Raw genomic sequence first — 26,833 nt, forward strand, 5'->3', positions numbered from 1 at the left:
ATATATGGCCAAAAAGCAAGAGAAAGAGAGGTTTAGTGCTTGTAAGAGTTGGTCTAGATGAAAGTTCTTCCTAAAATAGCCCAAAACCATGCCATTTTATATAATTACTGCAAGACGGCTTTAAAATTGTGTTGTTACACTGTAGAAAAAGTAAGATCTAGGAAACGGCCATGTGTCAAGCAAGCAACAGGCAGTAGACTTGGCATACGAGAGATAGACTTCACACAAACTTTTGGCCTCATCCATCCCAATCCCCCCCACCCACCCCACATAATTCCTGCAACAATTTGCCTATATCCCCCAGAAAGATTTCACCCTCCGCCCCCCCCCCCCCCACTTCAAGAACCCAATACTTCTCTTTTATCCTAACTTGTCTCTAAAAGTTGCTTTAATGATGATATTTAAGGAAAGATGTCCGATTTTACAGGCATACATTTCATAATTTATTTTAAATGTTTTTTTAATTAGTGGCATATATTTGTAATAGAGATTTTTTATGAAGTTTTTAATAATATTGATTTGTCCGAAGAGGACCTTTTCTAATTGCCGGGGCACACTGTCCCAACCTCCCGGTAAGAGTGGAGGCCGATTCCCCCCTCCCCTCCACCAAGGATCCACTCCTCCCCCCCCCCATATGTTTAAGTTGAAATAAAAGTATCCTTGTGCATTCCTTGCCTGTTGCTTGATTCCGTACATTGGACTTTCGGAGGGAAATTTCCCCAGTTAGGGGGGTGAAAAACTCTAAGGGGGTAAACCAAATTAAATGCATACAGTTCTACTTGAGGGAGGGGGAAATCAGGCTCTTGGGGGTGGATTGTAAAGGGACGCGGGGAATATAACTTCAGGGGGGTTCAGAGGAAGATAGAATCCTCTGTGTAAAATTTAGTAGGCCGCTGTCAGTTCTCTTAGGAGGTCATATACACGTACTTGCTCCGTATCAACACCAACAATAATTCATATAAATCACAAATAGAGGACCCAATTAGTTTTCTCATAAAATAACTCAGATTTGCCTAACAGAATATAAATCAGCTTTTATATAAGGTAGGATTTTTAATATATATTTTTTTTGGAAAGATTTATTTTAAGATTTAATATGTAGATGAATGTGTCTGGGTCTTAGCAGACATTTTTCTATATAATCTAATCTTAAAACACATCTAGGCTTATTTGCAAACTTTTTTATATTCACGTCATTAAGAATTACCAAACCTCGCAACAAATATTTTTTTTAGTTTTTTTACAATTTCTTTTTCATTCCATAGTTTATTTACTTATGGTGTGCAATATAATTGATTTAGGTATGAGTAAAAAATAAAATAAAAGGGTCTTAAAACTAAAAATAACTAAAATTTATGACAACATATGCTTCTTTCCTATTGAATTATTTATTCTTTTAAAAACAAACTATACATAATTAAATCATATGCAAAGTGACATGTAAATTATTTTAAAAATATCTTTTGTTTAAATTCTTGATAAAAAAATAGGCCCAACCTTCCCCTCCTGTCAAAAAACAAGTATATGTAATGTTTGGTATAAAATAGATTAACATCCTTACACATAAAAGTGATTTTTATACCATCGCTAAAATGAAATAATAGTAAGACACCTAGGGAGAACATGCAAATCTGCTAGTATTTCTATTTCTCAGAGTAGAAATGAAGTCTATTATTCTATTTTGCATTAACTCGTCCCGTTTTCTTAATGCACATTCGGGTTGTAAAACTAAAATCTCTGATTTTATTTTCCTAGAATGCACAATACAAAGTTGTGTGGGGAAACCATAAAGTTAGGTAACTTCATATTTAACAGCCCTGTAAACTATGGACGCGGCATAACAACATTTTTAACGCCCACAATTACTAAAATTTTACATAAAATAACCTAAAATTATGCTGTGATTTCACTGTCTTTCTAACCCCATAGGATTCAATTTATATGGGTTTGCAAAGGCTTTTAATGATAACTGTGGGTTAGGTCTGGTTAAAAACTATCCAAATATGGAAATATTTTTTTTTATTTTACTAAAAAATGGAAAATGAAATTAAAAAAAAAATATTTCAATACAGAATTTACTTTTTAGTAATTAAAGAAATAGTTTTTATTACACTCTGTAATTTAAAAAAAGGAATACAAAATATTTGCTTTCGTTTTTTAAACTATTACTTTATTACTAAGACAAATATTTTAAAACATTTTTGTTAATTCTTAAAAGTTTTAAAACTAAAATATAAACAACGTCTTTATGCTAGTTAATAGCATAGGGTTAAATTTGAATTTTTGTTTTGGAAATTGTGTTTTATATTTAAAAGGAAAATGTTTTATAATAAGATTGATCTTAGTTTACATTTAAATTTAGTTTATTTTAAACTTTTAAAGCAAAAAAGCATAGATATATTTACAATTTTTACTTGTTCCAAATTATAAATGTTTTTACTTTAATTAAACTATTTGAATTATAGATTCTAATAAATTTTAAATATCCGCAAAAGTAAAGATAAGCAAATCAAACAATAGAACAAACAAACATTTGGAATTATAGGTTGAAAAACAGAATATTATTTAGAAATTATTCTTTATCGTCTATAGAATTAGATATTGGTTTATGTAAAAATTGGTATGAAAGTTGAGCATGGTATTACTGTTGTTAAACTTTTAAAAATGAAACTGTTTGTCAAAAGAGTCCAAATATAAGGTTACAAATTGGTGGGTAGATTCTTTGCCGAATTTTTAGATAAAATCTATAATTTAAGAAATATTAAATTCTATAATCTATAAAAAATGAATATAATGCATTTAGATAACCTTAAAAGCAGCGTACTACTAAAATTAACCCTAGGGGGACTTTATAAAGCTTTGAAGAATAAAGCTGGTTCCTTTGGTGGCTTCATTTTGGAGCATCACAGTAATATTTTATATAGTTTTACTTTTGGTATTGAGATAGAATATAAATGTGACTGAATAAATTTAGAAACCACTGTTAAGAAGTGAGTGTAGAGTGAGTGTTTTTCCTTTAAATATGTAAATTTCAGCTAAAGACATGGTTAGACATACATTCAAAATAACAAATAAAAAGAATAGCATTACAACACTTGATTGTGTTTATAAGAGATTTACCAACCTATCTTATAATGACATAAAAATATCATTCTTTAGATCTATAAAATCACATTTCAAGTTTTTTTTGTAACTTTATATAAGAAAAAAATTATTATTGTATGTTATTGTAATATAAACATAATGGTTAATTACTTATACTGTTATTGCTTTTCATTTCATCTTAATGTTTTATGACCGTAAGCGTTCTTTTTTCCAGTAAATTTAATTTTTTGTTGATATTATGTTTATACCTGCCAGACATGAAGCTAACCAAGTGAATATAAAGGGAAGATTAGCATTGCTTTCAAATGGGGAATTAAAACAGCAAAACATTTTATTTGAAAAAAATCTAAAAAAATTTTTTTGATTCGGTATTTGAATAAAAATGTAATAGATTTATTTATTAGGGAAGATACTCTTTATCTATTTGACCTAAAATAAAAAAAAAGATTTTAAGATTTAAAGATATTTGTTACGTTATTCAAACCCTCTGGTTTTTAAAATGCCAACGGGAGGGGAAATACAATTCTAACAATATGCTTATTTGCTTATTTCATTTCCATACTATTTTAAAAGCTTTACAGTTCAATTTTCATTTTTTATTCTATATATTTTTCTTTTGTATTGTTGATAAATAGATATGGAGCACTGTTTACTTTTATCCAAAGTAGTAAGCTTTTTTGTCTGTAGCAAAGGATCTCGCTAAACGCTATGGTTCTTTTTTACAGCTTCTTATGGGTCCAGTAAAGGTTTATAACTATTTTGGGGAGAGTTCCCCTAGATGCCTCTAGGGGCGTAGCAGCTAGTAGATATGATGAAGTGGTAGATTATTTTGGTTAAATTAACTCTATTGACTAATATTTTTAAAAGTACAAGTACTGAATAAAAAAAGATTTTTTTTTATAAACAATCAGACCTTTAACAAGTCTGTAAACGGTAATAGCACGCAAAAATGAAATTTAAAAATTGAAATTGTATATATGTACTGGATTTATTACACTTTAAAGAAAAACCACAGCGTTTTATAATTACATAGTTATGAGTATTGCACGTGAAAACATGCTTTAAGTAGTATGAATCTTAAAGATGTCTAATATAATCAGTTTATTTTCCATTTCTCAGATTCGTTGGATTAAAAACTTTGGGTACTTTTACTAATTCTCAATTAGTTGGTTAATTAGCAGTTTTAAACTTTCCAATCAATAATTTTAATCTAGCACAAGGGTAATTTTGTTTATCAATAATTGGACTGTACATCTATTTACCGTCCATTGTCTTATCCCTTCTAATACTTGTGACTGTAGGTTATCAACGGATTACTGCCTGCAGAGTAAATATAGGAAAGGCTTACAGAGACCTACAATTATTACACAATCTATTTATACAATAAAAGGTATTACAATAAAATATATTTATCATTTGCCATTGCAGACAGTTGACCGCGGATAGGAAAATAACAATTTTAAGATAAATTCCTTTTTTTGTGAAATATTTTTATTGAATAATAATATACGAGCATTTTAGAAACGCTTTATTATTAAAAACTCAAAAAGATTTCGTTGTTTTTTGTTTCTCAGATGACCGTTAGTGTAATTATTATACATTTAAAATATGTTGATTTTCAAAACTTGTTCAATGTTGATTCCTAGCACGATCAGATAAATGTCTTGCTTCTATATCCTTTTCTCTATAAATGTCTTTTTAGCCCGCAGAATCCAATAACATTCACCATAAAGTATATCTTTAATAATAATCTTACAATAAAATATTTACAGCTATAATACTGAAAGGTTAGGTCAGGGGAGACCATACAATCACAACAATGTTCATCATAATAAGCTAACATTATTCTAATAAAAAGTACAAGATAAAATTTAAATATATTTTTTAAAGATCCACTACACTTTGTTTTAAAATATCAAAAAAGAATGCTTTGTATTTTTTATCTTAGAAAATTTCTATATTTTCTTGGGTTAAAATTTCATGAATATTGAAATGTATTTTTTTTTTACACATTTTATGTAGTTTGCAAGCTTGTAAAGGCTGTATTTATTTGTGTGTGTGAGAGTGTATGTGTGTCTATGTGTGCATGTGTGTGTTGTGCCTAAATTGTTCATTATCATGTTTATTCATGCATTATAGTAAAAGGATTTAATGTGTCATACCACGACCATATCACCCCTTCTTATTTTATCCCCTCTCACGCCCACTGCACCCCCGCTCTAAATAATCCCCCCTCGCCCCATGTCATCCACTAATAATAGCCCTGAAATTTCCCCACTTACACAAATAGGGATGAAGATACCATAAAACAAGGATGCCAACACTAATATTAGCGTAGCTCAACAAATATGAGACCGGACAGACGAGAGCTAAACGTATAGAGTGACAGCGCTTTCAGTATCTAAGAAACAATAACTAGAACAAAAATTAAATGTTAATCAGTCGTACAATGAATTGCAGAGTGTTAAATCTTTAAGACGTTATTGTAAAAATATAGACTCTTATGAATTTACTAATCGCCTTAGTATTCACCATTCAAAATACAAAGACTAATAAAACATTTCAATTTTCAGAATTTAAATCAATGTTCCAATTTTTTCCCTCGGTGCCCCCACCCCCTTAATCCTTAACCTTACTTCTTATACCTTTCCGTTTATTTCATCCTTGATGCAATTTTTACAGGGAAATGGAGATCTGCAAGTGCAATGTTTAGTGTTTTTAGATTTTGAAACATTGATGTTATTTATACTCGCGGTATTAGTTATTAGTCTGTCATATGTTTGGTTTGAGTCTGGAACATGCAACATCATAATAATGATACTAAAAAGTAATCTATGCTATGAGCAGAATGTAATTTCATTAGTAGGAATACCTTGACTCACAAATAGACGCAATAAATTACCATGCGCAGTTAGGACTGCAATAATAAAAGTCGGTTATCCTTTTATTGGTTCTCTTACTTTTCTTTTATCTGAATAATTCCCTATAAACATGTAAAACTATTGATTTCTTCTTATCTCTCTCTATGCAATAATAATAATAAAAATAATAACTACACAACCCACAAAGTTATTATGCAGGGTAGGGTATTCTAAAAAAGAAAAACTCTACAACCTACAAAGTTAATATGCAGGGAGGGGTATTCTAAATAAGAAAAACTCTACAACTTACAAAGTTATTATGCAGGGTAGAGTATTCTAAAAAAGAAAAACTCTACAACTTACAAAGTTATTATGCAGGGTAGAGTATTCTAAAAAAAGAAAAAAAACTATGCAACCCATAAAGTTATTATGTAGGGAGGGGTATTCTGAAAAAGAAAAGAAAACTTTGCAACCCATAAAGTTATTATGCAGGGAGGGGTGTTCTAAAAGTGAAAAGTATACAAGAGACCATTTACATCATCAAATCATACTAACGACATCTTATTACCACAACACAAACTTATAATGTTCTTTTGTTTATACGAAATATTAAGCTGAATTGATAGCACACCAAATGTAACCCGAGACAAAAAATATTTCTTTGATTGAATAATATCATGTGAATATGGTTGTTTGTAAATAAAAACCAATCAGCATGTGCGTCGTTAGTTTGTTTTTTTTATCCATAAAAAGGATTTATATTGATCTTAATAAAGTTTTAATATAGCATTTACGTGAACTTATTCAAATATGATTTTTGCCTACATAGATTTGATGATTGCCCGAAAATCATCATGTTTGGCTATGTTTCATCCATGTAATTTGGCGGGAAAGATTTTTTTTATATTTCGTACCTTATTTTTGGCGCCTATTTGGTCTTTTTTTAACGGGACAGAAAAAAATTCACAATCTAAAACTTCTATTCTGCAAGTTCTTTTTGTGCAATTATATTCAAAAATAATCAAATGCTTATATAATTAGTATCGTGCTATAATTTTACATGTCTGCCTTCTGGTTGAGATAGCTCATACAAATATATTTACGAATGAAATTAGATTATAGAGTAGCTTCCTCTAAAACCAATCGGATTAAAGAATATAGACTTTAATTGTCTACCTTTGCATGTTAAACAAGGTAGTTCCTTAAGCTATTAGACATTAATTTATCACAATATATTTTATTGGTATTTTACCGGTGAAATTATTCTGTTATATGTTGATACATATAACTTTAGGACCCGGTATTAAATCCACCTGCCTGTCAATTTTAAAGGTTCCTCGTCATGTATTAAAGTAAGCATGTTAACTAATACTTAGTTATCCAAAATCGATTTGGTTTAATTCAGTTTCTAGGAACTTTCGTTAATATGACATTACATTATATTAACTATCTAAGTAAGAACATTTGCATTTTATCATATCATATATTTCTTTTTTAAAATATGTTAAATGACAATTAAAAGCAATAACGTCGAAGTTGATTTTTGTTGAGTTTTATTTTCAAGTATATTTGCATCCTTGTTAGGAATCCTATTTCCCTGTTGAAAACCTTTTTGTTCCTTTGGTGGGCCAAATAATAGAATTAAGAAAGTTTGGAGAGGAGAATTAAGTAAAATAATAGGACAGCCCTGGTTCAATACTTCAAAAGTAAACTGAATAATCATTTGTTATTTTTCATGATCTTTCTCTTCATTAGGTATATTATTCAGAGATCTAAAGGGATAAGATAATGGTCAATGCTGATATACAAAATAACCCATTTTGATTAAAATTAGTGATTGAATTGTTTTGACCCCAACGTAATAACCAACTAATTAAAATCCACCAAAATTAAAATCCCCCAGGTTGTTAAGCCAACAAATAAGTATAATAAACAGCCCATTGTCCCCTCTCTCTCTGATATCATTTTAGAATTAGGATTAATAACAAATGCAATTTTGTCATTTAGAATATAATTATATTCATTCATCTACCTTAAAACTTTTTAAAGTATCGGACTAAGTCTGGTAAAAGAATTAAGTGTTAGTTGAGTGTATGGAAAAAATTACCATGGAAAAAAACTTGGATTAGTGGATTTTCTAAAATATAAAATTATGCTCCTTTGATATGTTATGATATTTTTTTTAGAGATTAATAACGAATTTGCAAAGACTTTAAAATAATTTTCTTCTTCTTCAAATTATAAATGTCTTTTTATCCATTTGTCAATATTCGTTTGTCCAACTATATAATTATCTAGGACTCGCTATTATGTATGTTGTCATCCTAGTTATTTTTACAACTATCCTTATAATAAAGTAACAGGATGTGTGTATGTCTGTGTGTCTGTCTGTCTGTACCGAAGGATCTCGCTAACCGCTGAACCGATCGGGTTCTCCTTAACAGGGTAACTTCTCATAGGTCCCGGGAAGGTTTATAACTATTTTGTGGGAGGGTACCACCACCTTCCCAAGAGAAATCACAATAAAATCGAAATTTTAAAAAATATTTGAGAGACTTGAACGTGACATAAAGAGATATAGTAGAGACTTGAACATAATGAAGTATCGTAGAGACTTGAACAATAAAACATTTAAAGTGCCACTAGAGGCCTCTAGGGGAGTAGCCACTAGTCTATAATACAAAGTAGAACGATGTCTGTCCGTCTGAAGCTTAAGATCTCAGTAACCACTGAACCGATTGGGCTCTACTCTTCAGGGAATATACCTACTGGTCCTGTGATGGTTTTAAGCTATTTGTTGGAGGGGTGGGACACCCCCAACCCCCCCAAAAAATGAAAAATACCCCCCCCCCCAAAAAAAAATAAATTTTTTTTTTACTTTTTCTTTTTAAATCTAAAATACAAAAAAATTGGTTGATCAAACCTCTTGGGGCAAAGCCCCTAGAAGCTAGGGGCGAAGCCGCTAGTGAGTGAATAAGGAACCTATTATTGAAGAGGGTACAAATAATGTTCAACAAATTAATTGTTGTATCACATTAACAGATCATCATAACCAGATTTTTACTAGATTTACATGTAATTTTAAAGACCTTCCCATTTTATTACTATATTTTGCTAAAATGAAGCACTATTCGTTTGGATTATTACATATTATGTGGAAGTGAATACACACTAAAAATGAGTGATTGAAACAAAAAGTGTAAAATGTAAATATAATTTATAATTTATTACATGTAGGTTATGTTCAACTAATTTTATATTGTAACATTAACATTTAACCATTATCCTATTATATAAGGTAGTACGGTAGTTTGTCTGTAGCTTAGGATCTAACTAACCACTGAGCCGGTTGGGTTCTCCATTGTAGAGAACCTTCACATAGGACCTGGGGTGGTTTTAGGCTATTTTTTCTCTTTTCTACCCTTTGAAATACAAAGCAAATATCAGGGCGGCCGCTCGTATTATATAAAGTTTTACGGTTTTTATGTTTGTCCCTTTAGATCGCACTAACAAAAGAACTGATTAAGTTTTACATTATGTACAGTCAAAATAAAATATTTTCATAGAAATAAAAATGAAAATGGCTTAATTTATTCTATTAATAATACATTCTATTGAATAAGACTTTTATAAAATAATTAATCATTGAATCTATTCTTTTCATATCAATATGTAGCATGAATAAACGTATGCCATTTTAGGTCTAAAATAAAAAATAATAGATTAGTATTTAACTAAAAAAAATTCCTCTGTGTTTATCTATCTATCTTGATATTCTATCTTAATAATCTATGTGTCCATCTATCTATCTTGATATTTTGATGTTGTTGAACTGGTAAAAGATTGAACTAGCAGCCCACCACATTCTAGTGTCCATACAACATTACATATAATCTTATATTAAAACATTTTATATAGAAATTGTTTGATAATATGCAATCTTTCACCAAAGTTGCTTAAAGTAAAGTCAAATGTTTAGACTGTTAGAAGTAATATGCGCCTATTATTGCCTAAAGGTGCCACAATATGTATTTACTAAAATCTTTCTATTTTGCCAGTAGTAGGTTAATTGCACTCAAATCAGTACCTACTATCCCAAAAAGAATAATTCGTATTACTAATATTTAAGTACACTACAATTTATAGATATTCAAAACTTTACTATTTCTTAGAAAATGTTTTGTGTGAGAGCCCCCCACATTAAAATTCCCCCCACCAACTCTCATTAACCATGGGAATGTAGTCAGATTCAACTCACAGACAGGCAACATTTCTCCAGAAAATGGGAGAAGAATTTTAAAAATTAAAACATCCCCTTTACCTTTATAAAATTAAATATAACATTTCTTTTAATTTAATTTTTCCTGTATTTTTATTCTTGATACTCTAATAAATGTTTGTTTCTTGGAAAACTTATACATTTCTGAGGATTGAACCAAGGATAAATCCCTCACAATTTTCTAAAATCCATTATAAAAAACTTTAGAATTTTCATAACTTTCAAAGTTTTGTCCCAAATTTATGAGAAGATAACGAATTTTTTACTTATTTTTACTCATTTCCCCATACTTGTCTAATTACAAAAAATGTGGGATGATTACAGTTTTTGGTAAAAATTGTCATTCTAAGTGTTTAAAGTTTATTTTGAAATACTTTTTTCAACTAAAAATATTTCTCCAACTTCATTGCTTAGAATAAACCTTTATGCAAAGTTTGATTTTATTTTGTGTAGTTTGTAAATCCTGTGTGTATCAAAATGTCATGAATACTGAATTTAGATAAACATTATTAGACTTTCATTTTATGTTAATTTTTAAATAATCGATTTATCTACATATTTGAAGCCCTTCTGCTTTCCTTACTTTACCTCTATTCAATCTACTTAATTTACAACACTTATTCATCACCTTATTGACCACTAATCTTATTCTCTTACTTTATTATTTTTACCTTTTTGAAGAACCTTTAATCTTGTACCCTTGCAAATCTATACATATTTCCATAAAATAAATCTTTGCGTGTTATACGTTCTTGTGTAGAGTACAGTATAAAGTACCTTAAGAAAAGTTTCACACTAACGATTTGAATTTATTTTATCCATTTGTTGTGTAGCCTTTAAATCTTAGCTTGTGACATTTAATAAAACTTTTACAATAGTTCTAAACATGTAGTAAAGATTGATAGATAAATTTATTGAATCTTAGTTAGATGAATTGAAAATTAAGATACAAAGATAGATAAATGAATTTATTCATATACCCTATGAGCTAAAGATCTAACAAATTGCTGGTCCGAATGAGTTTGTTTTTTCAGGGAAGATTTAGGATGGTTTTAGGATATTTTTTCTTACCTTTACCAATCCAATTCATATAAATCAATATTTTAAAATTCATTGATTGAAATAACATGCTTCTAAATGTTAGGAGAGTTGTTATTAAATATTCATAAATCTCCAAACAAAATAATAACATATATACTAAATGTATTTTAACAAGGATGACAACAGCCATAAAAACGAAGCTCTAAGCAGAACATAAATGTTAAGTCTAAACAAAATGGTAGGTAAATTTGCTGCAAAACTCTTTAAATACAAAATACCGTTTAGGGACATGCTTACTTTTTAGGACTTATTTTAATTCTTTTAGATTTTTGTATTTTTTGTTGTCATTTTAAAAATTGAGGAATTGCCGTAAAAAGTATTTGAAATAAACAGCGGATGAACGGAAATACTGACATTCTGTAATTATAGAGTGGCTGTCCAACCAATAATATATATTAAATATATTACTTCCAATCAATAAAACAAAATCTTTCTCTTTTTCTCTCTCTCTCACACACACACCCACACTTTTTGTCTCTTTTGGTAAAAACGAAATAGACAAAAAAATATGGAAAAAATTGTTAATTGGTTTAAATAACTTTTAGCTTATCCTATTTTCTAGAGAAACTGAAGGTTTGTCTAATAAGATCTTGTAAACGACTAACACAATGATTACAAATTTGTTTGGATGCTTAGTGTTAGCCCTGAGCTGGTCAATGGTTATATGGTTGGGTGGCGAGACTACAAAGCAAATCACACTAATATTCCTTTTTAATGTATTTCATATTTTAAAATACTTTTTAGATCATAGTTTCCAGTCCCTGTGAAGTACAGGAATTGACATTTATGTTGAAATATAAAAGGAAGGCAGATATAACTTTTTTCCCTTTCATCGCTTCAAATCATTTGTGTGTGCGTAGGTGTATTTATATGTGTGTGTGTGTGTTTCTGTGTGTGTACTGGACTGTAAAAAAAGATGGTCCAAAATTATATTTATTTGGCTATTTTTGGTAACAAATCTTTTTAACTGTAATTAGAAATATAAAAAACTTTTTTTGGTTAAAAAAGAAAAGGACATATGTCATTAAAATCTCGTAAATGGCTGATCCTTCACAATTGTCTGGAAGTCTTAATATCGGTCCTGTACAAGTTTTAGGCTATTTAAAAAAATTTTAGCACCTCCTATCCTATAGTATATGTAGACAGACAGGCATTGGAAAAGAGATTTTGGTGTCTCCAATATTCCAACTATATTTCTATATTTTCTATGGTAGAGATAAAGTCAATTTTGTTCAAATTTCAAGACATATCTACATAGCATCTATACTTTTACAACTTCTTCTTTTTCAAAGCATAAATACATCATTCCTAAACAAGGATCATACTGTTCATAAGTAGCGCTGCGTACACATTTTGTATATTTATGAGAGGTTACCAATATAAATAGTATAAAAGTACAAAGCCTAGATCTTAGATAAAACAAAAAGATTAATCAGACAGCCAATGTCATTTTATTGTTGAACATACATTTTAAGAAGAAAGAGATATCAACAGACAAATAAAAAACCTTACCAATTTACATAATATAGATTACAATTTGATTTCTTTAGAAGTAAACAATGAAACATGTGAGGTATTATAATTCTTATTACCAAGATCTCAATTTTAGCTTAAAATGAATAATAAAGTAACTTGATTACATGTGAGGTAGGTAGATTCTAATATAAATTTAAAATTGTTATCTCTCTGAGCTCCCAGCATACCTCCAAGGGATACAACTTATAGTTAAAAGAATTAAAATGAGTGTAGAAACTCAGGGAATAAGGATAATTGCCATATTCATTTACACCTGATTTTTAAAGAAAAAATGATTAGTTAACAACACATTAAACATTTTCTAATACTAAGTTTAGCATAAAAGGATATCTCAAAGCCAATGTCTTTGCTGATTGTCCTTAATTTTTCAATTTGTAATTATGTATACCTTGTTCCTGTGTAAAACTAGTGAGAAGTGTTCTAAGTGCCAGGGACAGGGACCCAGATTGAAATACATTAGAGGATCTTGTCCGTCCTTCTGTCTATTCGTCATAATCGGTTTTTAATGTATTTCATTCATGAATTTTAATTGTAAACTAGCGTCTAAGGTTCAAATCCAGTAGAATACATTTTTTATAGGTTTGTATCATCTTTGTTTTATTATTGGTTGAAAAGTTCTAAATCAATCATATTGGTTGAAATTGTAATTCCTCTTTTTTAGTTTGCTTTAAACAAACCTTGCTACTATTGGGATTAATCGTCCAAGTTTGATTTTCAAAATACTTGTCTTTTTTTCCATGGAGTACTTGGTTAATTATTATTCTCATCGCCTAACAACACAAAGAAAAAATAATATTCTTCTCAATTTATCAATTTTACAACAATGTATCTTTAAAAAGCAGGCTTTGGTAGCAGCGAGCCAACCGTTTATTAACTGCCATTTAACTGCTGTATAGGGGGGGGGGGGGGCATAATAAGAATGGGGTTAGCAATGCAGATACACAGGTTGCTTTTAAAGTAATAAAAAGTCTTATTGGCAACATGCGTATTTATTAATAACAAAAAGGCGTTTGAATTGTTAAGATTCGGATTTAAGTATAACTCTTGGAGAAGGCTTGGATGTTTTCATCCTTGTTATCATATGTTCAAGAAAATTTAGGTTCCCTTTTGAGACATTTTTGTAGTCTAATAATCATATTCCATTTGCATAAATTACACTAATACATACAGAAACAAGAAAATTGCCTTCCAAAACAGCGAAGCAGCAACTAAAAAACAACAAGGCTCCAAACGGTCCTGAACTGTGCTGAAAATATACATATGTATCGTATTATTTTATTTATATTGTCCACAGAAAATAAATTATAAATTATAGGATTAATTCTTCTCTTGTCAGCCAAGGCATTCGGCCTTCAGGACAAGAAAAAAAAGTGATGATCATATAAATTTTCCTCCCCGCGGACAACAGTTTACAATAAAAAAGATTATTATTCATTTTATGGCTTCCATTAAAATTTGCTATAATTTTTTTCCGTAGTTTTATGTAAAGTTTAAAGAAGACTACTTTTTCCCTTAATTTACATAATATTATTTGCTTTTGATTAATAATCATACAATCATATAAAGATTCATATACCTTAAGCTGCAGTATTGTGTCTTTTTACATAATTAAACAAGCACAATTATGTCCATATATAGTGAAGTATAATTAAACTATTATCAAAATCAAAATTATTTTAATGTTAATAGCAAAATTACGCACAGATGCAAAAAAGTAGGAAGGTTTAAGACGGTTTACCTTACACAGTAAGATATAGACGGTATAGAAAATGAATTAGAGGGTAATGAAACTGATTTATGTATAAAATTGACCTTTTTCATGATGGACAGTTGTCGGAAAAAAATTTGTGAAACGTACATTGTGACGAAGATACATTAATTATATAGTAGCTCCTCTTCTAAACAAACTAAAATAAGAAACAAACATGTACAATTGTAAAAAGCTAAAAATAGAAATATGATTTTCCTGATTTTATTTTGTCTAAATTTGTCTAGTAAAATAGTTTGAAAATTATTTAATCATGCAATTTCATGATTAGCTTAAAGTTATGACGTCATAGTAGCAGACTTTATTACTATTTAATATATTATTACTATTTAATATATTATTTTGATTTTTGATTACTTTGACACCCAATCGTTACATGATATCTTTTCCTATTCACTTGATTTTAAATATCAAAAAAAAACTTTATTTTACCAAAATTGTTATTTATCTCTAAAATTCCCCCCAAAACATCCAATATTAAATTATATTATGATATTATACACAAGAAAAGGCAAAATTGGTAGTAAATATATTTATTATATTGTTTATATATCATTTATTATCATATATTTGTGGCAAAATTTTGAACAAATGTCAATAATGTATTATTTAGTAGATTATCAAATAAGTATTTGTTGTCAGGAGTTGGGGAGGGGGGATAATAGAATAATTTGTTTGTAGGGGTAAGGGGGGGGTGGATAATAGAATAATTTTCAATGTACAAAGGTAGGAAAGAGGATTAACAAAAGGGAGGGAGGGATATGAATATTAATAAAAAGAATTAAAAAGATTAGATACCCTTAAAAGCGTTGTTCTACACTAAGAGATGATTTTCCGTGATTAATTTAAATTCCTTTCAAGTTGATAATTGAAATGGCAATTCATATTACGATAAAGTACAATATAAAAATAGCTTTACCGATATATTTACATCGATTTATTGTTTAGACTTGTTTTTAAGTATCTTTGTCTTTACAGATTAAGTCTAGATTAAGAAGGAACAATGTTATAGACATGAAATATTCTCAAAAGTATAAATGTATTATTAATTGTGTTCCATCACTACCGCGTGTTGACATATCTTTATAGTGATGATTCATATTCGCTAAATGACAACATAGCAAAACTGATGACTTTGAATTGAGGTTTATATGATTTGCAAATGTGATTATTTGCCGGAAACGATAGCACACCCATATTATTATCTAGAAATGCTGATTAAGTATTTTTATTTATGCTTCAATTACCAGAAATAGAAGCCCAGCTGTTTGTCAGTTTAACAGTTTTTAAATCTAGTAAAAACTCAATAGTAAGGGAAATGCTCTTTCCAAAAATATTTAAAATCAAAAGGAGATGTAAAATAGTTCTGTGAATTGAAAAGGCAGACAATTCATGTTTCAGTTGGGTTTGAGGGTTATGAGTAAAGGGGTGGGGGGGGGGGGGGCTATAAGCATCTCGTAATGTATATATCCTTGAAACAATCTATAAATATTTGTTAATTTTTATCATACAACTTTTTTTCTCCTTTATTGTCATTTCAATAAATCAAAAAAATATACATTTTTCCAAAAAATATATTTAGTCTTTAAGACATTTTTAGCTTTCCATGAGTGCTCACGATGGATGGATTACAAGATAACTACAACAATCTCCTCCCCCGATTTTTAGCCCTCTATGAGGATGAAGGAAGATCTCGATCATAACTATTTTCGGATAGATTCACCCCCTCTCTTTCTCCATTCCCTTTGAACTGGATGGATCTGGATTGTCTATTACCAAAACTTGTTAGCGATAAGGTGTTTATACAAGTGCGCCAATGTTTTTTTTTATAAAATTGTTAAAAAATGACATCTGTTTGGTTTTCCTTTGCAATTAAGCTTTTTTTAAGGTACAGGGAAGGTTTTTAACTATTTTGGGAGAGCGTATCTCCACCCTCCCAATTTAAAATCACACCCCCAAATTTTTTTTCTGAATATTTCTTATTAAAACTCAAATTAAAAAGTAGAAGGGCGGTTGACTTATCCCCCTCCCACCTTAAGAACACCTAGAGGCTTCTTGGGGGCGTCCGTTGCCCCTAGTCTTTCTTAAAATAAAAGCTATGTCTTGCATTTTTTTTCAATTAGGTGTTTGATCACGAATTTCACATGGTAAAAATATTTTTCTTATTTAATTGTTATCCTAATAAGATAAAAGTTATGCTTGAAAATTGTTTTAATAGCTATTATTATATGTTGCATTTTAGATAAACGTCAGAATTTGCGTCAGAATTTGCGTCATTTGCGTCATTTCTATTTCAGATTTTTATTACCCGTCATCCTCTATGAGTACTCTAGATAGATGTATTACAAGATATCTACAACTATCTCCTCCCCCGATTTTGTTGCAAGATAGAGAAATTGGAATGGGGGGGGGGGGGGGTTGAAATTTAAAGAAAGAATTATGGCCAAACTTTGAAAGTAAATTGTATCCCGTCTTCACATTTCATCCAAAAACTTTTGGGTTCATACTTTTTTTTGTCCGGTTTCAAATGCAAGTTTTTATATTTTAAAACTAGACACAAGCTACTCTTCATAAAATACATTTTCTCAGCTGCTATTAAAAGATAAATGTCTGAAATATCTTACAAAGATTCCAGGGACTATTCTATATTTATTCTATAACTTATTTGTCCATCCATCATCCTACATAACAGATTTCTCTAATCAAGGAGTATCCAATCGGTTTAATTATTCTATCAAATTCATTTACATTCATAAACTATATATGGACGTTTTATTAAATCTTCTAAAGTTGAAAGTTTTTTTTTCACCTAATACATAGCTCTCGGATTTTTTTTATTCCCTTGCTTTTAAAGCTCTTTCAAAGATTACTAAATCGAGCTGTATCACATCTTAATTATAACTCTTGTCTAGCCTCATATTTATGTGTGACATAATTGTTATAATGATTTTGGGTGGGAGATAGTAAGTGTCAAGAACATAAAAACCTAGAAACACTTTCAGTGTGTCATTTACAGAAAAAGAAAGATGGCGTTTCTCTTGGTTTTACACAAAAATTGGTTCTCTAATAGGAATGTGGGATAGGTATTCTAGAAACAAATTTTCTCTTTTGTTAACTAAGGAAGTAAATGATGGTTGAAATAGTAGAATTTGCTCTACACAAGGATGAAAACATTTATAAAGACTTTGCCCATTACATAGTCAGGCAAATTAATTGTATTCATGATTATAGATTTACCACACTTTCCAGATTATTCTTGATTGTATTAGAAATCCTTATATTTGATGGGACGATTTTAATATTTATAATTTAAAACTTAGATCCTTGCTATCTACGGACTGGAACGTTTTATATCAAAAAATATAAAAATAAAGTTCTCATTTACCTTGGCCACTTTTTTCTTGTGAGTTTTCCTCCCTTTCTCTGTAGCTCACAATAAATTGAGAAAATGGATGATAGTGTTGTTGTAAAGGTGTTTCTTTTTATAGAAAAATATTTCTTGTCCTTAGCAAAAAAAAAAAAACTTACACATAGGTCAAGAATTGATCGATGTTCTCCCAAGGTATTTGTTTTAATTATTTTGAATATTTTTGGGGGGTTCTAAATATAAAAGGACAAACAGTTTTTAAAAAATAAAAACGTTCTTTTTATCTTATAAATTTGATCTTGATTAGCTAAAATGTACGGACACCTGTGTAAATTGAAGTACATACCAAGTTTGTGAAAACTATCTATCTAAACTATCCATCCAATCTTAACAACAAATGAGTATCTAAATTCCAAGATGGATAGATTTCTTTCTAAAGTATTGTGGTTCCCTCAGTATTTAAGGGATACCCATTCTTAAAACAAGACGCTTTACGGAAATAACACACAAAAATGAAAAAGAAAAGCGATGAAATAAAGATATCATAGATTATATAATTTGTGCTTTTGTTGAAAGATTTTTTTTATAATTATCACAATGTGGTGTAAATTAGGCAAAAAGAAGTATATCAGATACAGCGTCACAAAAGCAACGCTTTATAGTTCTCATTTCCAAACTAATAAATTTTGTCTGTACTGTTCTACCTTTTCTTTTTTTGTACTCTTTCCCTCCCTTTATTTAATCTAAAAATACAGTTAAGCCTTTTACTTTTTGTACATGTACAATATACATTCCCCTTTTACATTTAATCTAAAACAAATGATAAAATGTTGTATCTATTTTAAGTAAAGACTACCTTAAAATAAATTGAAACACTGAAAAATTTCCAACTCATCGTTCAGCCACCAAAATTTACTCTATTGTTCTTCTCCTTATCTTTAATTAAATTTGTAAAATGTATTTATGTAGCATAAGATTTATAATACGGATAATTAAATATTCTCCTTAAGTTTTAAAAAGTATTTTCTTGAACTTTGTGAATGAAGTTGTAAGGTTAAATTTAGTTTTTAAGTAAAAGCAACATTAGATTAATACAGTCTCATTAGATTTAATTGACATTATTTGGCGTGTGCTACAATAGAGTTAACATAGATTATTCTTATTAGGGTTTTTATTATATTCTTATGTAGAGGTCACGTATATTGATTCCATTTCCATTATGCATCCTGTTTCTGCATATTATAAAATATGTAAGAAGTTTTGGCCTTTATGAGATCTCTGTAATAATCATCTTTCAACTTTTCTGGAGTTGTTAATATTTCTAATGATTGTTAAAGTCATTTGTCTAATGCCATGTCCCCCATCTACTAACATGGCGTTAAAAAGTGTTTCTATAATAACACATAAGTTTTCTTTAACACTTTTTAAAAAGTAGTATTGCTTTCATTGTTTGGTAGTGTCCAGAAGACGTCTAAAACGTTTGTCTTAAAAAATTAATTGTTTTAACTTGATAGAACAGTTAAATTACTTCTTTCAGATGGCCTAAGTGTTAACTTAAACTAAATTTGTTTAAAGAAACTTCTTTTGGGGTAAAAAAACACATATATAATAAATAAAAAATAATATCTACGCTTTTAAATTTATTTTCGTTGTTTTGCAAAAATATTTTGAAAAATGTCCCCGAAGAGTATTTTGTCGTTAATGAGGTGGGAAAATAATGCTTACCCGCCCAAGCTAAATAAAATGAAATAGGATGGTTCACAAAGTGGATTAGGGTGGTGCAGTTGGATAAAATAATGAACACCCTTCTAAAATAAAAGCAAGAATAATTGACTAATACTATGGTAGTTTCTAAACATGAAGAAATTTTTCCAATATTTTCCAAGTTATTTTAAGTCCATAATAATTACTCTAACAAATAGGTATATTTCCTGTTAAGGAAAGCATGTATTTAAATTTGTTTTATCCTAACACAGGGTGCATTAGGAAATAAAAATGTAATAGTCATAATTTTAGCTAGATATATTTTTGTTAAAAAAAGTTAGGGCAATTATTGTAATGTAGTCAAGGATATTAGGATATTAAGAAACTTCATATAAAATTAAACCGATTTTGGATGTTTATAAGTATCTTCATACGGTGAAAACTAGATTTGTATTATAACTCCTCCCCCCATTTATAAACTAAGATATTTGTTGACTGCCCTGTATTTTGTTGGTCTCTGCTACTGTATATGACAACTTGACACTTATTGAACATGGACTCGACTACAAACTATACCAACTATCTTAATGCAAAAATTTTCTACATTTAGTGCTCATTCTTACTATTGTTTATAACGGATAGCTATTTGTTTACATTAAATTTTTTTAAAATTTGTTAGAAAAAAAGGTCACTTTATTTTTATTAATGTACTTTCGTTCTATTGGCTCATTCATTAGGCTTTACTTTTATGGATGTTTTAATTATCGCCTTTTTATGATATTTATTTATATTATTAATTGTTTTTGATAACCTTTATCCCTTACTATTTACCAATAAAAGAAATTATTTCTTATTTCTGTGTTAATTTGTAATCCTAGTAAATGTAGCTAATTGGATGATTTATTTCAAAAACAGACACGTTAATTTAGCCACACTTTTTAGTCTTTACTTAGTTGTAATTAGGGATAGAACGATTATACAATAAAAATTGTACTAAATAAGTTGATTTGTTGAACAATAACTTGTTTGAAATTCCCTTGAAGATTCCGATGGATATTTGGCATATAGTCTTTAAGTTTGTTGATAAAGATTGACATTTCTATAATATATGCATAACTGCTCTCTAACTGACTTTGTCAGTCCCATCTGCTGCTGCTGATCTTATTCTTTTTAAGTTTGTTTGATATGAATAAGCTCTCCTACTTTTCGATATTGTCATCCTTGTATCTTAATGCATCGTTTTATTTAATATTTTTTAATAGAAAGCTTAATAAAAAATGAATAGATGATAATAAATATGTAAATAACGATAAATATAGCTTTTGAATATAATATGGTGTTATATGTACATACATATAATGTTAAGGTATATTTATCCATAAAATCTTTCCCATACAATATAATACACAATCAGCTCTACTAAAGGATCGAATTTCTAACAACGCATATTAGAGAAAATGAAAATTATGAATTTGACTATCTAAAGATTATTTTATTAAAGACCAGTGAAACAATGTTTTACTTCGTTTTAGCCCCAACGTACATTGAAATGCAATTTAAATATAATAAATTTTGCTACTTATTAATTTTAATTTCTTATTTTTTTCAGGATTAAAGAAGAATCCTAGGCCTTTCTGAACCATATACATTGGCGTGTCTCGATTTTACCTGATTTTTTTTGAGAAGTACTGATCTTACGGTAAGAAATATTTTTATTTAAATAATTCATATCAAACGCTTTGATAAATTCAAACTGATCATTAATTGTCTAATTAAATCAGAACTATGAATTTTAAAAAGTTGGTATTATAATGTTTAAGAAAGGTTGAAAAAAGGTCAAACAAAGGACCGAGAACTGTTTCTAGAACGTAGAATTTGTCTAAGAGTAAAACTTCAATATAATTTGAGATTATTTCTTGTATTAGAAAAATTTCTGTGTACGAACTTGAAAGCCATTGAAAGTCTTTTTTTTTCTTAAAAATTATATATCTATCTAATGTTACTTATGCATATAAGAAAATTGAACATTTAATTGACTATTATAGCAAGACTGTGTAACCTAATGTACCAACTGATTAATTTACCGCGGGTTTATTATATAATATAAATATATATGTATACATATATATCCTATTTAGAGGTGGGTGTGCAGTTGGGGGAATGATTTATTTCAAGCTAAACTTCTATTCAATCTGGTTGGTTCGTCCGTCTGATTTTTGCAAAAAATGCAATTGTCGAAAAGTCTGTAAAGAGTTTCATTGTTTTAACAAAAAGAAGTTATAGTGTTTTAAGAAATATTTTCACAGTTATCTTTGGATTTAAAATTGAAAAATCATAGGATTAAATATTTTTTCTTTGGCTCTTATTGCGAATGAATATTATAAATTGTTTTATTTTTACCTATTCATATTTTGTAATAGATTGTTATTGCTGCGCTACTTATGAACCTAATTGTTCGTATTAATATTATGTACATTATTATATGCATAATAATCACACCTAGTTCATACCACTGCCACACGGATGGACAATCAGACAAAAGAACATAAACAAATTTAGAGTGATAGCGCTTTTTAATATTACTAGCGGATTCGCCCCTAGCCTCTAGGGGCTTTGCCCCAAGATATAATAAAAAAATAAAGAACTGGTGCTGCTCATAGTCTAATGTGTTCCCAAGAAAAATATTATTTTGGGGGGGTTTGGGGTGTCCCACCCCTCTAAGAAAATAGCTTAAAACCACCACAGGACCAATAGGTATATACACTGAAGAGTAGAATCAAATCGGTTCAGTGGTTACCGAGATCTTAGAGGACTGACAGACAACGTTCTACTTTGTATTATAGATATAAGTTAATTATTATCTTAAAGTTAAAACAAAAATACATTTCTCAAAGGTTTTTTGATTGGTTAAAATCTAGGATGGGTAATTAAAACATAATAGCTAAAAATAGCTAGAACTTTCCAGAAAATTAGTTTCATAAAATCGTCACGAACACTTTTAACCTAGCCTTTAAAACGATAGGACAAATCCAACGAGTCTAAAATTACAAATCTTACAAATTATATAAAGAACCATGATCACTACTCTCCCCTATTAAAAAAATATTTCCCTCCCTTTATCCTACAGCAGGGGGTGTACTTACCAAGGTGTGTATTTCAAACAACTTGTCTTTATTATATTTCTTATATGCGAAAGAAATATACAATTTAGTCTGACTGTTGTTTTTATTATAATGCCAAGCCTTAAATTTTGAATTTGGATGGGAGAGATAATATTTTACTACAGTAGGACAAACAGAGACCCGCATTTATAGAATAGCTTCGCTATTATATATATTTTGGTTGTTATGTGAGGAAACCATATATTTAATCAATGTCTACTAACTAGTGTTGGTAGAATTTTGAGGTTAACAACGATTAGCAGCAGAAGAACATTAAATTAACTAAACTTTACAACAATAAAAACTGGTAATTTATTTACAAAAACTTTTTTGGCTGGTGTAAGAAAGTTAATTTTATCCTTTCAATAAGAAAATTACAGTACTTTTAGGGTGGTACATAAAAAATATTATCAGAATATCTTTAATTTCTAGCGCTTAGAGATATGACAAACATTATTGTGCTATTTATGGTTTTTTAATTGTGATACAAAGTGGGTATGTGTGTTTGAATGAAACAGTCCACGACAAGGCCAACAGACTAACATTAAACAAAAGGCCTCTAATTATTTATATTATGATATAATTTAAGCCGATATGGAACAAACTGTTCTCAAGACATTGAAAATTCTATATGGGATGGGATAAAAAATCATTTATCATTGGGGAATTCAATTTTACATGGGGATTTTTAGTAAAACAAAGATTAAATTTTAAGGTAAGGCGAGAAAAAAGTTTATACTTTCTTAAAATTCAATTTTAACTCTTTAATTTTTAAGATGTTTTAAATAGTTTGAAATTGAATAGAAGGAGAAAGAATTTCTTAGTGCTTGTGTGTTTTACATGGTGTTTGCTTTGGATACTTTTAATTTTCATTTAACCCTTATTATTTTAGTCCTCCTTCTCCAGGGATAAGGGGGATATTAGTCTTTCCCCTCAAACTTAATGAAATAGTTGATATAATTGCAAGATTTAAATTCTTTTAAAACCTTTTTAAAATCCACCAAATTAGAATTTTTGTGTTTCACAATTGGGTTAAATGATTAATTTATCGTTTATTGTCCAATCTCTTCCCTTTATTCATGATCCTCTCTCATTTTAGAAACAGGGTTAGACAAGGAGAAAAATATTGTTAGTCTGCGGGGTTTGGAGATCATTTAAAAGCCCAATATATTACAGTAAGAAAGGATAAAACAAGCAAGAATTTCAACAGTGTTGTGTATTTTAAAAGTTGAAGGAACCAAATTTGGTGGTCCCCAAGGGAAGAGATGAGTGGAGAAATATTGAAATTTTAAATTAAAAATCCCCCCTTCCCCTCCAACTTTCAATCTCCACATACCCTGTTTAGAAGCGAAGCTTTTTTACATTTAGGATGTGCAATTACGACCGACTGTTTGAACTGGTTATCTCTAGTCTCTTGCATGTTGCAATATTTCTAATGATCTAACATCTTGAATGAGGAGTCCTGTATAAATCAAATATAACCTAGAAAGCGTATGCATGTATGATTCAAAGTTTATTTTGAATGTTGATTTTAAACTTTTTGATCCAAATTCTTTAATGATAAAATTATTGCTCAGCCTACCATTTCACACATAACATTGTAAGTATTCGTTTGTTTAACTTCGCTTTTATGGATGCTGTCATGCTTGTTTGTGAGTCAGGCCATGATGATATATGAGGGTATTGTGTTCAGGTTATTATAACATTGTAATGATACATTATACCTATAGGAAAAGGCGTGCAGTGGGATGTTGAAGGAACTGTTTCCTTCTCCTTTCCTGTAAAGTTAAATTCACCTCATACTAAAGTAAAACTTCCATAAAAATGAAGGGTTTACCCCTCCCTCCTAGGATTTACACTATGGATTTTTTTGATGAACACCCAAAAAACCTCTAATTTAAAATATTTACCCCCTATCAACCAATGCACACCCTTGATTAAACCTATAGGAAATACATTATAACCAACCAAAGAATAAGATTAGCCAGGGGTTATTTATTGAAAACTTTGACAAAAACAAATGAGAAGAGGGGGGAGAAAACACCTGTTTGTATTTGAGCAACTAGTATTTTCCTAAAATTATATTGCAAAAGAAAAGAAAAAAAAACGAAGTGTATGTCCATCATTAAAAATATAAACTATAAAAACTAATGTGATTTTTTATTACGTTATAAGAAACGGACATACAGAAGGCACTAATCATAAAGTAGCTGAATTCTTGTGTAAAATATTTTATTTAAATATTCTTTATTTCTTTATTGAAGGCGAAAGTTTCAGCCATAAATGCTTTTACATTGAATATATTTCATTTAAACTTTATTCATAGACACAGGGTCATGTTCTAAATAAGGATGTTAACATCCACAATACAAAGTTAACAAGTAATTTTGATCTCCTGTAGAATTTCCTAATATGATAGATGCTGATTATGTAGTAATTGCTATTTAGAGCATAATAATGAGATACTATGCATACAACACATTGTCTTATCGTTCAGGGAAACACCATTTTAGTAACAAAATGGTAATTATTTTATATGAGAATTTCTCTTCAATCTCATAATTGTAATAATGTTGATTCGTTTTAAAGATTATACCCTATTTTCAAAGGAATCGATGACCAAGAATCTTTTCAAGATTTTCTATATATATCTGTGTTAATGAATGATCTGAAAATCAATTTTGATTTGCAGACAGAAGGAAGGAAGGTTGCTCTTGTAATCTTATTCAAGAACAATACAAAAGAAAAGTTCTATAGTCCCCAATGAAATAATATCATTACAGCACAATTTAAACAAATTGTGTCTGGTTAGTTAGATGATACACTATTGGAATAGAACCACTTGTAAACTAACATCAAGTGTGATATTAACACTAAATTACAATAAGATAGTACTCCCCCATTTAATACTTTCCATTTTAATTAAATTGCTTTAAAATCATCCATTTTTAATACAATTAAGGCTTATAGGCCACTAGCTGCAGAACAGTCGTGTGCAAGGTTTAGGTCGAACACCGAAACTTGCTTTACGCGGCCTCTAAAAATAATAGAATAGCCCAAAGTTAAACAAAAAACATGTCTCGTTTGAGAAAAGAAAATGAGCCCTTTTTAGGGTTTGTTTGTCGTTTTTTTGTTTGACCAACAGTTTTCTAAGTATCTGGCTTTAAAGTAACTGAAAATAAAATGATTAAATGGGGTTTAAAATGAAATTGGTAGGATAGTGCACCAAACCCCTCCTATCCATAACAATATCTTTCTTTCATGTTAAGATTTCATATTGAGAAGTTAACTTTGAAACTTTCATATACAGTTAAAATAGACAATAGTTCGAATCACAAATTGATATATTCATTCCTGTGAATTAAAAGGTTTAAGTAAGCCTTTAAATAAGTTATGTTTCTGATTTCTTTACGTTTTCTTACAGTTTTTTAATACCAGATCAACAGAATATAAAGACTTGGGAAATACAGGCAGAAATAACACTCCAAAATAACTTTTTTATGTCGTTTTTTTAGAACACTCAGCTAGTTTTCTCAAGAAGTAAATTTAAGAAGATGCAAAGATAATACAATTACAGGAATTCTGCAATTTCTTTATCTCTCTTTTTCTCCCTTTCTCCCTCTCTCAATTTTTTATCTTAAACCTTCTTTCTATTGCTCTATCCATATTTCTTTCTCAATCTTAAAATCTGATCAAATTTAATTATCATCAAAAATGACTGATATTATATCAGACTTTCTATGAAATGTGGATTCTTTTTTTAACTTTATTCTTTATTAGAAATATTACCCATCATACTTTAGAAACGCCACATTAAGTAATTCAAATATAAGGTAGGAAATAGAATACAAAAGAAGAACTGTTAAATATGAACATCAATTTTACTAAACAGAAAGCAAAGTTGTTTGTAACAGTAGAACAGTTAAGATTATTATTGGGTTTATAATCTAA

The 26,833-nt window shown here is 29.2% G+C and overlaps 1 protein-coding gene across 8 annotated transcripts in view; it reads left to right on the top strand.

Annotated features, from left to right (window-relative positions):
• Positions 1-873: 873 nt before the first annotated feature.
• Positions 874-26,833, top strand: part of LOC145326414 (CUGBP Elav-like family member 5) — an 86,152-nt gene continuing 60,192 nt past the window's right edge. For 6 of the 8 annotated variants that reach the window (XM_080169757.1, XM_080169760.1, XM_080169761.1 and 3 more), the window contains exons 1-2: positions 885-1,044; positions 21,331-21,420. The gene's annotated coding sequence lies outside the window, so the exon portion shown is untranslated. Of the gene's footprint in view, positions 1,045-21,330; positions 21,421-26,833 lie in introns of all 8 variants that reach the window. The other 2 variants (XM_080169755.1, XM_080169759.1) reach the window with 1 other exon arrangement.

Source organism: Acartia tonsa, chromosome 8, assembly GCF_053477335.1.
Source record: "Acartia tonsa isolate MP-2025a chromosome 8, ASM5347733v1, whole genome shotgun sequence".
Classification (NCBI taxonomy): Eukaryota; Metazoa; Arthropoda; class Copepoda; order Calanoida; family Acartiidae; genus Acartia; species Acartia tonsa.